Source organism: Gallus gallus, chromosome 4 (assembly GCF_016699485.2).
Source record: "Gallus gallus isolate bGalGal1 chromosome 4, bGalGal1.mat.broiler.GRCg7b, whole genome shotgun sequence".
Lineage (NCBI taxonomy): Eukaryota > Metazoa > Chordata > Aves > Galliformes > Phasianidae > Gallus > Gallus gallus.
Genome location: NC_052535.1, coordinates 66,433,146 through 66,447,187, shown reverse-complemented (window position 1 = coordinate 66,447,187; position 14,042 = coordinate 66,433,146).

The window sequence follows — 14,042 nt, the reverse complement described above, 5'->3', positions numbered from 1 at the left end:
AATCTTGGCTTTTCTGCCCCAAGTCCTGCTAGATCCTCATCTCCTGACTGCCTTGCTGGAATGATGAATACTGTGCAAAAACTAAACTAAGTGAGCAGCTTGCTTACGCACAGCACGTGTGCTCTGGGCAGTATTTACAAGCCTGGACTACAGTAGGAAGTCAGTCCAAAGTAACCGCCCTGATGAGGACTTTGTGAGAGCAGCCTGGTGGAAACCAGCACACTAGCAAGTGCCCACTGCCCTGGCTCCATTAGCAATCTTATCAGGAATGACAGCAACATGTATGAGCTGCTCTTCAGGAGGATAATTTCATCACATCGGTTAAGTTTGCCAGCATTAATCAGCCTCTTTTTGTGTATAAACAGATGTAATTTTTTTTTTCTGGACTAGTCTTAGTCCCACGTTGTAGAATGGACTCTTACAAGGAGAGTACTTGCAAGTGTCTTCCAGTAAAGAGAATTGCTACTTTTACAGTACCCTGTGAGAAAAATCAATCCCATGTGGCAGAACAGTGAGATTATTATCTGATCTAGGGACATCTCAGAAAAATTTTGCTGGCAGAAGACAAATTCACAAAATTAAAGCAAGGGCAATAGATGATAATTCAGAAGTGGGAAGAATTCTGGTGGCTGCTCAGAGGTAGAGAACAAAACCCAGCTCTACAGTACTGTCACTGCTAGCAGCTGCTGTGGAAGGAAGCCAACAACATCCTGGCAGAGCTGGGAACACCCTTGGGTTTAAATTGTTTATTACATGTACAGACACCTGTGTGAACTGAAATAGAAAAGCTGAGTGGCATTCAGTAGTATTAATCTCTCCAAACAAGTGTCCCGAGAAGCATAATCAGTTAGCCCCCTCACGGATCTGTGCTTGAAGTCACAGGAACTGTGGGTGCTGCAGGCCCAGTAGTACCACTGCATGTAGAAAACAAACTCAGTCATTCCCTTTCAAGTGATTCCCAGGTCCTTTAGGACAAAAAATAATAATACTGATATCTTCTGTCTCCTCAGTAAAGGTAATATCAGGTTGACAGATCTGTGGACGTACCATGCCAGGGCACCAATACAGAAGTCCTGGCATCTAAGATGATTCGCAGCTTGTTTTTGATAAGAAAAGGTAGATATTCATGCTTTTCTGTCACACTCTGCCTGCTGCATGTTATACTGACGTAGAATCAAGTGCTCTTTGACTGCATTTACTCCCTACATGTGTTTAAACTACATGACAAAATCTAGATTTATCTAAATGAAGAAGATTAGAATACTTATTTAACAGCAGTTAGTGTCTTCCTTATCCTGCATTATAAAGAATTTACTAAGATTAATACTGAAAACAGAAACCACTAACCTCAATATCTGAATGAGTGTGTCATTCATATGCTGCTGAAACTTTTACAAATCAAGGCTTGAAGGGAACATAAAACAGTCCAGACAGACAGTAAACAGTCCTGTAAGACAGATAAATCACTTCTGAATATGTGCTTTTGCCTTTTAGTATATCCATTGCCCTGGCTACTTTCCAATATTTTTGAATCACACCTTTAGTGAATTTCACATTCTTTTGTGATGCATTTGTGGCATAGACACATACAAAAACTCCCAGGATTATTATTTGTCATCAGCAGATATATGCTGATTTAAAAAACAAACAAACAAACAAAACGACTACTTTAAATCTTCTTTGATCACTTCACAGAGTTTCTGGGTCGTGTCATCTCTTTAAACAAAGTTGATGACTTGAAAAACGTTTTAGTGGTCGCAGTATGGACTGATGGTCTCTAAATATGTTTTCTGAATTCAGCATTTTCTCAGCTTCTCTAGCTTTTACCACCAATTCTTCCAAAATTTCTCTCAAGATATCTCACCCATCATGGACTATTGTAAGAAGGGGACTATTTTTGCCCAGCACCATATGCTCAGAAAGCACTTGAATAACTTAAATAGACTTTTTTTACTGCCCCTGTGTTGATACATATCCCTAATGATTTTTGATGAAGCAGATATGCTGGCCGTGCCTCAAAAGCAGCTTTAGCCAAAGCTATGGAAGAATTTTTTATTTATCACAACATATAGAGCAGCAGGAAAAAAATTAAGCACTCCTCCCATTTCCATTTTACTATCAGATCAAGTGGAAACAAAAAGGAAGTCAGTGCTTTGCTTGTGGAATACATTATATAGCCTTTCTGTATTTTTTATTTTTTATTTTTTTTTAACTGTAGGTTCCAACAGCTTTGCAGGTTGTATAAGTAACTTATGGGTTGCAACTTTTTTCCCAGAAAATTGGCATGACCTCAGCCTGGCATCAAATCCATTAAGACAACCAAGCTTATTTGGAAAAGACTGAGAAAGTCTTTAACGCCATTTCATGGACAATTATGGCCCAATCTCATTTTTGGTAAATAACTAAAAATCATAAGGGTACCTTTTCAGTAGTTTGTAATTTCTGTCTTTTGATCCCCTCCTTGCAACTCCTTGTGAGTGCAAGGAGTCTTTCATTCTTCCCTTCTAAATTCAGCACAGATTAAAGAGATTGTGGGAACCTCTATAAGGTACACCTGCTCTTGGCTTTATCAATACTTTGATCTAGAACATGGGAGAAGCCCAAACCAACTGATCAGGGAGGAGTGTTGGTGGGAGAGTCTGTGGACTGTGAGACCTGAAGTCACCTCTACCAGTATGGTTATTTTTAAGCAGTCTGGGTTCTGGATCTGTTGAATGCGATTTAAGTTCTGCTCAGGGAGCAGTAAAATAGATGCTTCAGATTTTTCCGTCTCTTCTTCCTGTCCAGCTTTCCCTTCCCACTGTAGTTCTGTCATTAGCATATTTCCTTCAGGACTGCACCAGCTTATTTCAGTATTTGATTACAAAGTTGTTAAATACAGTTTTAAAAGAATCCCGTTGATTGCATTGTAGTTAACATGTTACCAGATGCAGTTCCTTCTCTCAAGAGCTTACAGTCTAGATAGATAAGACTAACTAAGGATTGGGAAAAAGCAAGCACTATTATTCCTATTTTGCCAGGGGGGAAAAAAAGGCTTAATTGACAACTCAGCTCCATGGAGGAAATGTGCAGCAGAACAGGAGCTTACTACCAGCCTGCTGGGTCCCAGTTCAGTTCTCTAATCACCACCTTAGATGTCCTTTCAAAGCGCAGCATAAGCTCTGTGTAAAACTGTAACCTTCAGCTGGTCCAGCTTTGCTTCACTTCCATGGCCAGAACTCCTACGAAACTGCAGGAGCTGATGCCGACATGCATTTAGCTGTATATTTTTTCCTCTGACATATGGTATTTACAAGACTGTTCTACAGTACCATGGTTATTTTAACACACATGTCCTCGATATCTTGGAATAAGGCTAGAAAATCCTCTGAGTACCAAATATACATACATATATATATACAAGCATAGATATATATTGCAATTACTGATTGCAATAGGATTTATGTGGATTCTTCTAGTGATTGACACATGGATTTTTAAGAAGGTAAGCTGTGAGCTTCCTATTTAAGAGGCCTCTACACACTGCATTGGAATAGTGCTTTTGGAAGCACTTACTGCAGGAAAAGCCAGTTTGGAGCAAAAAGCATTGTCAGCAAGAAAGCTTTACAGATTTCCTGTGCCACTTCTATTTCTCATCTCATCCTGCACACGCACTCATATGTTTGGGCACATCACCAATCTACTTCATGTCTGCATCATGTTTCTTGCTGAACAGGGGCCACCAGGGCAGGTCACAGCCGCCTTCTCAGTGTCAGAGAGGAGGAAAAAGCAGATCTCCTGATTTCAGGCTCAAAAATGAGCATCCTCAGAAAATGTGATGAGATCTCTTCATGCAGGGGAAAAATTTCTAAATTGAGACTTTTTTCTAAAAGCAGTGTGAAGGACATGGCAGCCAGGGTTATGAAGAGAAATCTGGGAAGCCCTATACCCTACCTCCCCGTGTAAGAGCTGCCAAGTTTAACAAAAAAATGTGTCAAAAATTGTGGTTGCCCTGAGCAACAGTAGCAAACCTTCTGCAGCTTTCAGAGGCGGCAGGCAGGGCAGAGGGTGCAGAGGCAGATAGAGTAGCTGCATCCCACTGCTGCTGCCTGTTCCTAGAGACAATGAGAGAGCAGAAGCACCAACAAGCCCCCTCCCTGGAAGGCTTCGTGATCCTGCTCATTGCACGTCTATTAATCTCAAAAGTGTATGAGTCATGGGCAGATGAGTTAAACTTGCCTCGGGAGCCACAGGTCTGGCTGCTGACTCACACTGGAGCTGATGGCAACCGCTCCAGTGATTCTCTCCCTGCCGGCATGCTGCCTGGCTTGCCAGGTCTCTCATAGGCAGGTGAGCCTTATTTATCTTTAAAAGAGAGAGAGGGAGAGCACAAAGTCTCTGGGTTGTGAAATAGTTGAGAAAAAGCCTGAATAACTGACCTCGGTGTTTTTAAATGTACCACGTAGAGACTTTAGAGACTTCTGAAGTGAAGCTAACTTCTGATTCTTCAAAGTTAGGGTTGGCAGTGGAAGATTTTTCTGTGCTCCCTTCCCACTTGTGGCCGTGCTGAGGATGGCTATCCCTGCTCAGTACCACCTCTGTGCTGACAGCAGTTCAGGAAAGACATGTTTGGGTTTTTTTTGTTGTTGTTGGGAGAGGACAAGAAGCACCATTTCTCACTGCTGCTCTTTTTGCTGGTGTCAGGCACACACATTTAAAAAAAGAGAGATTCCTTTCTGCCTTAAAAAACAAACAACCTATATGTCATAACATTTTAAGAAACACTACAGCTGTAGAAGGAGCAAGGCGTACAGTCATCATAAGGTGTTCTATATCTACCTTCTTACAAGAGAAGCTTGTAAAGTTGCTCATCAACCGCAGTCAAAACTTTCCTTATAATGATAGCACATCTCTACTAAATAACCATGCCAGCTAATAACGTGTGCACTGATGTTAGGTAAAAAATACTCCCTTTATAACACTTTAGCTTAAAAACAAACACAATGAATCCTTTATGACAAGTGAGCTACTAAGCAGACTTTTGCAGTGGCCCAGGGTGTCTGTAAAGAGCCGAGAAAATCAGCATTTATAGCTGTACTTGTAACCCCTGCTGACAAAGGCAAAAATTGCCATCGCAGTAATACACTAAATCTAAACAAGATACACAGCCTATCTGCTCATCATTACCATCTGGTGGTTGCTGCACAGAGCGGCATTACTCACATCTCAAAATGTTACTGAGGGGAATCTCCATCTTATCATCAATAAGAAAGGGGTGCTGTGAGAGCCTGAGGGGGGTGACTTTGTTTTTCAGGCCCAGTAAACTCTGTCAAAATAAGCAGGTGGAAGAGAAAAAGAGAATTTAGAAGCATCTAGTGGTACCTTGGCATTTCATCAAGTAATTTAATTGTACCTGTATATCACCTGCTGTGGAAAGCACAGTGCATTGTTTCCTCCCACTCACAGCACTGGCAGCTGACACTATTTTGCAAGGCAAGATATCTTGCTGACCACTTCTAATAGCTGCTTCCCATATCTTCTCCAGTACTTTCTGGGTGAGGCTTTCTGCAAAGGTGTCCTAGCAGAGACATTATTATTCATTATCCTGCAGTGAGCAGGAGAGATGTAATCCCACTATGCAGCTCTATGGGGAGCCAGTTAACTTCCTGCACAGTCTGTGGTCTCACACTAAAGCTAAAAGCACTACTAAATATGATGAAGCTGCCCCTAACCCACAAACACTCAAATGCCTCTTTCTGCAGACAAAAAGTGCTTTGAAAAGGCTAAGGTACCTTGGCAGCTAGGAGCTGCCTTGCTCCTGTGCCTTAGGTGGGATAGCAGTTTTTGCCCCATGGTATGTCCTGGCCTCAGCTCCTCTGTATAGTTTCTTCCCGATCAATGGTTTCATCGAAAGGTAACTGTGCAGTGTCATTCAGCTTGTCATTCAGCCAACATCAAATTTGTTCTAATACCAAACAAAAGAACAATAGTCATTAAGTCAGTGCAATATCCTCTTTCTTTACTTTAAGTGTATGGATCAGTGGATAGTTCATATAGCCTAGGAACAAAGTGCCCCACATAAACAAGTGCTTTGCATCACTGGGAATGCAACCTCTTGGCTCCAATCACACAGGGTGCTGGTCTATATATACCAGGGGACTGATCCAGTGCAGCTGCAGTATCCGTTATCTTACAAATATACAATAATAGCATGAAATGAAATAAAATCAATTCATTATTGTAATTATAAAATTCCTGAAATATAATACACTTAAAAACAGAAATAGTTTTATGGCTCAGCTGCTTTTTATGATAAAGAAGGACACTTCAATTTCATTCCCAGCTCTACCACTAATTTCTGTGACCTTGGCTAAGTCATTTAGGCCAGATCTTCCCAATACGAGTACTTAATATTAATTGTGTAGATGTATGTGAAGGCTTTTGTAAGAAGGAGTGACCTAGATCTTGTGGAGTCCAAATACTCAAATCTGCATTTAAAATTTTGATCCCCAGACCTCCATGTCTGAATTTGCTGTTCCATAGATTGTAGATGAGGCTTACACATGTCATAGAGATATTCAAAGTATTAATTAGTTCAAATGTGCATAGTGGCTTAAAAATGTAAAATATATAAATACCAAGAATTATTATGAAATAGGTCAGTATTTAAACCATACACATGTCCCGTTTAGGCATTTTATCGACTTTGTGTCTCATTTTGGATGTTTAGCATATAATCAGCTTTCTAAATATTTCTCTGCTGGACACAGGCATAAGAGTACAGGAGATTAACACTGAGAAATAAATATTCCTTAGCTAATACGCTGTCTACATGAATAGGTCTCTGCAGTCCCCTCCCCAACCTCTTAGCTCACCTGGACATGAGAAATGAAGCACTTTGTTGATGGTGAAAATGAGCAGGTAGAAAATCCAAGGGACAAAAATGAAGTTGAATATTCTACAAATATAAATGCACAGTTGCAGGAGGTAGATGTCAAAAGATGACTGGTTCTAACAGGATGGATGATGTCTACATCTGTAAGCACTCTTGATTATTTCACAGAAAAACATTCATGTATTTCCCTGTCTATTACCCTGAAGCAGTACATACCGTTTCCTCCAGCTCACAGCCCACATAGATAAAGTACAGACCTATACTGATTTATGTATGCTTTAGACATTAGGGTAGTTTAGGTTCTCATCCAAAGCTCATTGAAACAAACTAAACACCTACCATTCACCCAGGGGATTCTGGAAAGGGACCAGGAAGAGTTTTTCCCTCTGGGTTCCCAAACTGCTCACTTGTTGAGTTTTCCTTTATGTTTATAATACTTGCAGGTTCTTACAGATTTAATTGTTTGTTTTTAATCTGTTGTACAAATGTTCTAAATCCTTTATTCCTCAGCTTCCAACTGAGACCAATAGGTGATAATCTACCTTCATCAAAATGGGATGGACAGGAGCTTCACTTGCTCCCACTCCTGTTGCCAGCTTCTTGGACAATCCTAACACAGAGGCAGTGCTGAAATATATTGTGATGATTTTCTGAAATGAAAACTTGGATAACCTCCAGAACCACAAGTAAAATCTAAGCCTGAATGTGCTAGGCAAAGTGAGAAAAATTCTCTGAGAAAAGGAAAAAGCAACCTAAGGAGACATTTGGCAAGACAAAAGAAGACACCACAGAGAGGTTAAAAATACGAGAAAGACCCAAAGTCCTCTCTTGCAGTAGGAAAGGGAATGCTCCCAAATTATAAAATTAAGTATATTCACATTATTTTTTCTCTCAGACTCTTCTGCCCACAAAGCTAAGTCTTCATTCAACCTCTTATTTCTGTTCAGAGATGGAATTAGAAAATATTCAAAGCTGACACAGATGACATCACACAAATGCTTGCTACTGCTCAGGGGAACATGGGAATGCTCTCACACCTCTCATTTCACACTTTAAAGCTTTCTGAGTATTCAGCTTCTGTTGATTGCCCTAAGAGAGACTCCAAGACGGTTCTAGCCTGTGTGGTTGTCTCCCTCCTGAAATGCATGCACAGTGAATTGACCAATGACCCCTGCTGCTCAACCATCACTCCCATAGGCCACTTCTCTGCACAGTTATCCCTGGTAGAGCCTCTCTGCCCATATCCCCAGTGCTGCTGTGGTGCCAACATATCAACAGAGGCAGCATTCCAGTTTTGCAGTCTGGCTGAGGAACCTTTTTGTTACTTGTCTTCTTTCAATTTCTTTTTTCTTACAATTCTTCTTTTTGTGCTTGTTTCAGGATTTTTTTTTTTTTAGGTTTTTTTTTTTTTCTTTCAGATTGCTAAAAATAGAACAAATGACAGGGCATAATCTATTTCTCAGTTTACGGACTGCTTCCAGTGACTGCTGCCAGCCCATGTGACATATATAAATCACAGATTTGAGACCTGCACTCCTGCACTGGTTAAAGTGATAAGTAAAATTTCTTGTTGTCTTACACCTCACTGCTGACAAAGTGACTCCCAGTTGAAGAGATTCACATGTGTTCTTTCTTTCAGCAAGCAAGAAGCATATATTTCACTCATCAAATGTGCTCCTCTGACAGAAAGGAGAGTGCAAGCAGCTGTTGTGTAGGACTAGTGCATTTGTTAAACTCGTGCCCACTTTGTTTTCTCCCAGCGTAGGTATGACTATACATGGCAATACATATTTAACACTGTCATTTTCATGGCTGTAAATCTACCCAATTGAATTCCAGAGGAATTTGCCATCAGCAAAGAAATCAGACAGCCTGCAAGTTTTCAGTCTGGCAGTTTTTATTGTTGTATTTTGCTGTTGTTCTAATACTTCCTCTTAAATGTGACAGGTGAAATGTTTCCTAAGCATTCTTGAAATATAACACAAATTTTCATTCTTGTCACCTTTGTCCTTGGAGGCAGCAGCCAACATCTATAATGAAGTGGAATTACAAAATGTCTACCTTTTTTATGAGGTGGGTGCAGTGGCAAGAGGACAGAGAACAGTTCCTATTTGCAGTAGCTCTGTTCTAGCCTTTACTCTTTAGTATTACCAATATAAGCACAACATCTTAGAAACAAGTTCTACAAATCTCAACCAAATTGTTTATTTTCTTATTGAAGTTGGCTATTTAACGTGCATGTGGAATTGGGAAAGAGTTCCCAAATGCACAAAGGACCTTTTTAGATAGATCTAATTCGAAAACCAGAAGTCCCAGCCAATGGAAAATGTCATGTTTAACTCCTAATCAGACTGAAGTTAAAAAGAATTAATTAATTAATCACACACACATTTGCTTTAAGGAAAAGTAGTTAGGACCTTCAAATTTCTCAGCACTGTAGAACACCAAGAGGGCAGGGGCTCTAGATAACAAAGGAGTTAAAGAAGTTAAAACTACAGTTTGAATGAAAGAAGGGCAAACCCCTGGCAGAGAAAGAAAGTGGTGTTACCATCCTTTTGATTAACAAAATCACACACAAAAAAAAAAAAGATTGGAAGGGGAAATTACTAAGCTTTCTCCTGCTTGTTTACTAAGCCACATTCAACTCCTTCTCCAGGTTGAACTAACCTGAAAGATAGATAAAATTTCTCAGAGCTTGGAAAGGAATATTTTTTAATTCTAAACTCCTTGAGAGTAAATAATGCAGAAATCTCTCTTTTCTCAAAGTAAAGTTCATTTTGAGTAATATCCCCAGAAAAGTTGCTTTTGTGACTGAATTCGGCAACTCTATCTCCTTATAGATGGAATAAAACAAGCTAGGCTTTTATTTACATGAGCAACAGATTTATAAGCGTCTCTCTGTAGTAAGTGCATCACATCACTGAAATGGGACAAAGAGACACATTGCATTCTAGTGGCCCAGAGTGGTAAAATACCTCTGTTAACAAAACTTGTATTACTCTATTCACCGCTTTCAAAAAAAAAACATTCAATCTGACAACTTAAATACTTTTGCCATGAGCTTCTTCAGATGCTGATGCAAAAGCAAAGCTAGAGAAAATTAATTCCATTTATCAGAAAAAATAATCTCTGTGCCATTCTAGTAAGAGTTTCATTTCTTCTGAAAAAAAAACTACCCATATGTATAAGGACAATACCAGGCCTAAAAAGCTTAGAAGCAAAGATCTTGATCCCACAAACACACTTAAAACTTTCTACAGTATGAATTAGCCTATTTAAATCAAGGGAGCTGCTCAAAATGAACAGGTGTATGCATTGCCCATTCTTATATGCGAGTTTGCACATCAGACAATGACTCTTTCCATTGTGCTTCTGACATCTCACCAACACTAACAGAAATGTCAGTTGCTGGGAACAGCATGAAAGAAAGCACCTGAAATACCTTTCAGTAGGCATGATAACATTAATGCGTCTCATATTTCTTCTCTATGTTCTTTAAATTTCTCCTTAAAACCTAACTGCAGTTCTGTCTATAATTGCCTGCATGGTTCTAGTGACACTTAAGACTGCTGGCTGCTTGTGGTTAATACACCAAGGCCTTTAAACTATGCAAATGTATAGTAACTGCTGCCTGCACCTTCTTCATGCCCATCTCAACACTTGTTGAATGTCTTCCTGACTTGTCCTGGAAGCCAGCATTGTCTTTTCTATTAATCTCTGCAGCACCTGTCTCAAAGACCTTTATCTCCAAACTCTACTGCTCTTGAGATGAGTCTTCCACAGCTGGAATGAAGAAACAGAAGATTAGCAGAATTGCTTCCTTCAGATAGCATGGAGTGGGACATGCAGACACACTGTAAGTGAAAGGGTTCTGGTATTAGGCATGCAGTGCTGTACTAGTGTTCCTCCAGAGGAAGCCAGCTCTGCAGAGTTAAGGATGTTAGGTGAGTGGTAAAGACATGAGGCTGGAAGATCTACAAAGGGATTTCAAATTAGTGTTACAGATGTTTATTTGAAGTGACTAAAAACTCACTAAATTATTCTGGCTATGGATATGGTGGAACAATTTTGGTCCTAGAGTTCTTATTAAATATATTCTTACCACTTTGATTATAAAACTAAGATCAATTCAGTCTGAAGATCTCAGGATAAAGCACAAGTTCACTGCGACACTCCACAGCTCTTCTTGGTTGTTTTTCTAGTGCTCTGAAATCCCCAGAGCACACTAGAATTATCTCCAGCTTGCTATTTTCTGTCATCCAAGAAGACTGCTCACAAGCCGCATCTGATTCAAGGGATTACTGTAGGTATAAAATGACAATAGCATTACCTCTAGCAGATGAAATACGTGACCTATTTTGTAACCTACCTCTTTTAAGTATAAATAATACATTTTTTTTTACCTGCACACGTAGTCATTTCATAGTTCCTAGGTTTCGTTTCATAGTTTTCTAACCTAATCGTTTACCCTATTTTTCACAAATTTAAATTTTTCATCTTAAATTATTAATATATTTTATTAGTAAAATTACTGAAAAAGACCATTTGCTCAGTGCCAAGTAAGAAAAATGTATATCCCTGCTAATTCTCATTCTTCTTTGACATAGGAGATATGCAGTACGACAAGCCCCACAGCCTAGTAGGAAGCAGCTGTCTGATAATGAATAATCCAAAGGGCCCAAGCACTGCTTTGCCTTATGTTTCTTGGATTTTATTTTATTTATTTTATTGCCTCATGTGTTTTCTGTGCACACTGTGACAATGTAATGCAATTTTGCTAATTAATGATGCTGCTTGCACACTTACCTCCAGACCTTCTTTCATCCATTAATTCTTCCCACTAACTGGAGAACAGCAAGTCCAGTTAGACCACCTGGGTTATGAGCATCTTGTTTCTGCAAGTCCCTGGGTCTGATTACTCAAGCCAGTCAGCAGCACAAATATTAACTTTCAAAGTATGTATCTCCACACACAGAGAGCAAGGAGCTCTCTCCATTTGGAGCAGTATCATGAGGACACACCTGCCCCCCTTCTACAGTTAAGATGGCATAAAGTATCACTAGAAGGAGACACATAATCATCACATTTGCAATACCTTTTTCCCCCTTGTTTTATTAAAAATCATGCCCTTCCTTCCTACAGAATGCATCCACTGAGAAACAAGAAGAATTTCCTTCTTCTTTCAATGATTTCAATGATACATTCTTTTTAAGCAACTGATATTATCCGAGCAGTACATTGGCTTTTTACACTGTGCACCTTCTGATTTCCAAATTAAAAAAAAAAAAAAAGCACTAAAATAAAATGATCTTTAATAAACTGGAAACATTTATCTCTGTGAGAAAAAAGATTTCCTCCTGAAAATCTATGCACAGTGGAAGTGAAAAAAATGAACAAATAATTGACCCATGGAGGTTTTATGAATCATGCTGTGGGACTGTATTATTTGTGTTGCTTCTAGTGAGCATGTAACATGTCTCAGAACATGCAAAAAAAAAAAAAAGTTCTGCCTACTAGATTGAAACTAGTTGATCTCAACTATTTCAGGTTGCTAATATCTTTGTCTCAACATGCTTGAATCAAGACAAACATTTTCCCCACTCAGAAATTCTGCTTTCATTAGCACAGCTCAGAATTTCCAAAAAGTCTTATTACCAAGATATGCATCTCTCTCATTGACCATATCAATACTAAGCCCACTGTGGAAATAAGCAGAAGAGGAATTTGCAATTATCATTAACAATGTTTTAAAGTGCAGCCTGATTTCCAGCAATGCAAAGCAGCACAGACTAGAGCCACACATCCCTGTCAGACTTTTAGGGAGCTCAGCCAGCTCTAAGAGTCTGGAAAACCACACAGGGAACCCATCAGGTTTCACTCAGCCCAAGTGGGAGAATAAAATTCAGCTAGAGAATATGCAATGATGCACTGCTCTATTCTGAATCAAGTTTATTGGTTGCAGAAGAAGCTTCTTTTTACCCACACTCATAAATCAGACCACCAGGTGTCTCATCATCTTTGAAAACTTTTAGAATGTCTGTGATAATATAGGGCCTATGAAAGTTAACTTCTTTGACACAGTCACTCATTTTGGAGGTGACTTTTTTTTTGTCATAGATAATAAAGAGCTGCAGAAGGCAACTAGGATGTCTCATTTTTACTGAAATGAGAGAGAAGATTCTCCTACACTGGTGGCCTGGAGAAGCACACTGCTTTCTTTCTAGAAATAAATCTTTCATGAAGAAAACAGAACCTCAGTATTCTTTACATATCCTATAAAACCACAGAGTGTTTCAGTTGGTAGTACGTGGGAGCGTAGAGGTTCTACTGTCAATAATAATTCAGCAAGAAGCATTTGGAAGACAAGTTCGATCACGGTGCCATCATCCACTCCAACTGGGCCAGAAAGGATCCTTCTGGTTCCCTACTGTGGCCATGTAATGCCAGCGCTCTTGATGTGTGGTTGTTCAGAGCTTCACACAAATCCCTGTTCTCAGCCCCCGGTCACTGTGGGCCTTCCCAGTAGTCTCTTTGAACAGTGAGGTATCTGCAGCTGCTTCCAGAGCCCCGCTTAAAGCCTAACCATCCCAAAAGGAGCTTCAGAAACACACTTGACACTGACAGGCTGTCAGTAGAACAGCTACTCTAAAGTACAGTTGCTGTAAATCATACAGAAATGAGAATGTACATAAGATAATTCCTTGTACTCACATCTTATGACAGATTTTAGCAGGCCAGCCAGAGCAGGCATCTCCTTTTAGTACAGGTGTAGTTGATCGCCACACAGCTTTTGGCAAAGTTAGAATTATGTAGAAGACAGAATTCTGCAAAGCATCAAGAAGACCAAAGGGACTCTTCAGTCCCATGGAAAACCCTAATTTAGTGCTTAAAAGAAGCCAGGTAACTTTATCATGACCATGTTTTCAAACTTTTGGTACATGTCGAGTGCTGTATGCACAACAGCACCAATCACACCTGATCACTAGTACAACTACAGCATACAGTAAGCATGACTAGAAAACGTTAAGAATTCACAACAGCAACGCCGAAGACCCACTGAGTTGAGCTAGGAGATGATTAAAAGAGGAAGAAAAGAAAGGTGCGTTCATTGTAGCAGCCCTCACGGCCAAACGACAGCACTCACGGCACCTGCGGTTGTGCGGGCTGA